This window comes from Pantherophis guttatus, chromosome 1 (assembly GCF_059756535.1).
Source record: "Pantherophis guttatus breed Tessera chromosome 1, ASM5975653v1, whole genome shotgun sequence".
Lineage (NCBI taxonomy): Eukaryota > Metazoa > Chordata > Lepidosauria > Squamata > Colubridae > Pantherophis > Pantherophis guttatus.
The window spans coordinates 87,105,711-87,109,138 of record NC_142063.1 but is presented as its reverse complement, the minus strand read 5'-3'; positions in this window follow the sequence as shown (position 1 = coordinate 87,109,138).

The window sequence follows — 3,428 nt, the reverse complement described above, 5'->3', positions numbered from 1 at the left end:
ACTGCTAAATATGGCAGGCCTGTAATATGTTTTCTGGGCTTCAATACTATATGTCCAAATACTCATGTGTGTACTTGATGACAATTTTGCTAAGCATTTCCCTGCCCTGTACCAACTCTTGATATGGAGTCAAACTTTAATGCAAAGAAAGACCAAAGGGGCAGGTGAAGTGATGAAGTGCTCCTAGCTGGGAACTGGGAAGAGGCTTGAAGCTTGAATATCACTATTATGTCAACCATCTCAGAATAAGGAATATAAGGGATATACTTACCCATTGCTGGATCAGTTGCAAAGTCTCAATCACAAAGAAGCCGCCAATAAGGTTAAGATCTGTTTGGCCCCAATAAAGTATAAATGACTGCTGAAATTTCATAGTTTTGTTCCATTACTGTTAATTTTTTTCCTCCCCTTTCCTGATTAAAAGTCTGTAGAGATTCTCAGTCATCCAGGTCATGATTGTCCCAAAGGTGCTTTTTTCAGGAGGCAATTGGACTTCCTTGTTTTTTTCTTTTGAAGACATTTCACTTCTCATCCAAGAAGCTTCTTCAGCTCTGACAAGAGGTTTCCTGGTTACATTTGTCTTATTATTTAGACCATTTATGCCAAGGGAGGCTACCAAAAGAATAAAGCACTTCTCCCATTTGTTTATCTCTATAAAATTCCTTTGAAAAGTAGAGCTATGTCTGTATGTGTAACACACCAAGATATACCAACTGTGCTGAATTCGGACCCCTTAACTGAGTACAGGACTGACTTCTTATACATGATGCAATGAAATAATGCAGAATAGCTTTCTATGTCAAAAAAATTAATGTGCTAAAATTAATCAGCAAGAACAAGGTTCTCCTTTCTTTGAAAATTGGTGGTCCAGAAAGGCAATGTATTCCCTTTCCTTAAGTTTCACAATGAAATGCTAGGTTTTTTTTATTTTGCAAAGATGCATTGCGCTGTTTTCAAAACAAATGGCCCATGAAAAGATGTCAGCATGATGGTTGGCACAATCTATTATACTTTGCACTGTATACATAGTATGTTGAGTGTCTCTCCACCCCTTGTCATTTTTATGGACAACTCTCTATTCTAGTTAAACCAATGTCAGTGCCTTTAAGGAAAACTGTAGTAATCTTCTCAGAATGCCATATATTCAATTGACAAGCCAGAACTGGGGAAAAGGCTAGATGTAAATTTATACTGAAAGCAAGACACAACCATAATTTTCAGCTGCTGAAAATTTTACACTACAGAAGCATTAAAAAAAAAGTTTTCCTTCTTTGGATGGCAATATAATCCTAATGCCATTACTTTTCAGGTAACCAATATTATATACTGTAAATGCAGAGAAAGAATAAGAAATAGTAAGCCAAAGAAATTAAAGTTGTGAGATAAAAGAAAGCCAAGTATAGATAAATCTAATTTATAGGCCGTCCTCAACTTGACTTATAACCACGATTGGAATCCATGCAATTGTTAAGTGAGTTGTGGCCAGTTTAATGACTTTTGCCATGCTTGCTAAGAAATCATTGCAGTTTGTGTGGCCATTAAGTGAATCCATTCCCCCCCCCCACTTTGACTTTGCTTGTTGGAAGACAGCTGGGAAGGTTGCAGATGGCAATCACAAGACCTTGGGGTAGTGCAACCATCCTAAATATGCTGGTTGTCAAGCATCCAAATTTTCATCACATGACCATGGGGATGCTGCGACGATCATAACAGCAAGGATCAGTTATAAGTCACATTTGGTGTGTGGCACGCATGTGCGGCCGGCAAACCGGTAGCAAACTGGTTCAGATTTCACCACTGCTGCACATACTTCTTAACTATCTCCTTCCCCTTGAGTTTAGCTTAATTTTATATTTATCATACCCAGGTCACTTCCTTATAAGAATATAGGAAGTAGCATTCTGTAATCCATAGCCATTTTTTTTTCTTTCAAAATACATTCATTCTTTGGATCAGACCACATTCTACCCACTGTCTATTTTTTAGCAATAGAGTAAACATTAAAGCAATATAAACAAAATTATCTACTTGCTATACTTTTTCACCATTTCTATACAATTTGCAATCATTCATTCCATTTCTGTTTTCTGAGACACAGCTTACCTTGGTTTTTGACACATTCCTTTTCAGATGCATACCATTCATTGCATCATATAATTTTTCTAACATTCACTGCAAATCATTTGGGTTTTCAGCAAACAACAAAGAATTATCTGCATACAAAAATACACATACATTCATTTCCTCAGCCAACATACAAGCATTCCTTATGTTCATAAATACATTAAACAATAAGAACATTCAAGGTTCTTTTTTCTTCTCTCTGCTGCATGTTGACTCTTTTGTTTGGCATTCTATTTATGCAAGCTTTCCTTCTTATGCATAGTAATCTTCCTGCTTACAGCAACCAGCTTTCATTGCTATATGCACAGAATACAATCCATAATTCAAGCCTCTTTATTTTATTAGAAACTTTCCCTAAAGCTATAAACATACACTAAACTGTTTCCCCCCCGCATATTCATGTGTTACTCAGGGATACATTGAAGAGCCAAAATCTGATCTGTACAAGAAGCTGTGCTACATTTCCCAAAAGTTGCTCATTGTTATGCTATTTCAGCACATTTTTATTTAGCGCATGATGACAACATGACAGAAGAGTAGACACACAATCCACATAATTATATACAAAACGTCTATGGGGGTAAAGCAGCGGCCTCATAACTGGATGTCCAATTCAGCCATCCGGGCAATCGCTTTTGGCGTTGCTTTGTGCAGTTCTTCTAGGGAATCTGGCTTCTGGCAGAAGATACAGAACAATTAAAACTCGGACCACACGTTTTCTGAATAGTTTTTATCCCAGAGCTATAATTGCACTCAACAATGAACTAAAGGACCACCATCAGTGAGCTGTTGGACAGCATTACTTGGTCTGTTGTGTGGATGTTTAGGTGGTTAGGGGTGGGGAATTGTGGTGGTGGGAGTGTGTTTGGGAATTGGTATGTGTGTTGGACTTGGTCTTTGGGTGTTAAGTGAATTTTGTTGTATGGGTATACTGTGTATACATGTACAATGACAATAAAGTTGTTGTTGTTGTTGTTGTTGTTAAAATGCATGTTGTGAGCAATCTTGCACAAGATGTTTAATAATTTGTATATCAGTCACAACAAGAAAAATATTTCCATCCTCACTGATACAGGCAAAGACCCTTCTTCCAGTATCACACCTAATTCTGTTCAATTTCATCCAGACAGAGTGAGGCAGATCAAAACCAAGTGGTTTGGTAGAGGGATCACTAATGATCAGGCCACAAGAAGCTAACTTGGACCATTCCTTTCTCTGGGTTTAAACTGAGTAGATTTTAAGTGAATAGCTGTTTGCCATGTTAACCTAAGGGATTTCAATCTTGTGATGGATTGTCCATTGTC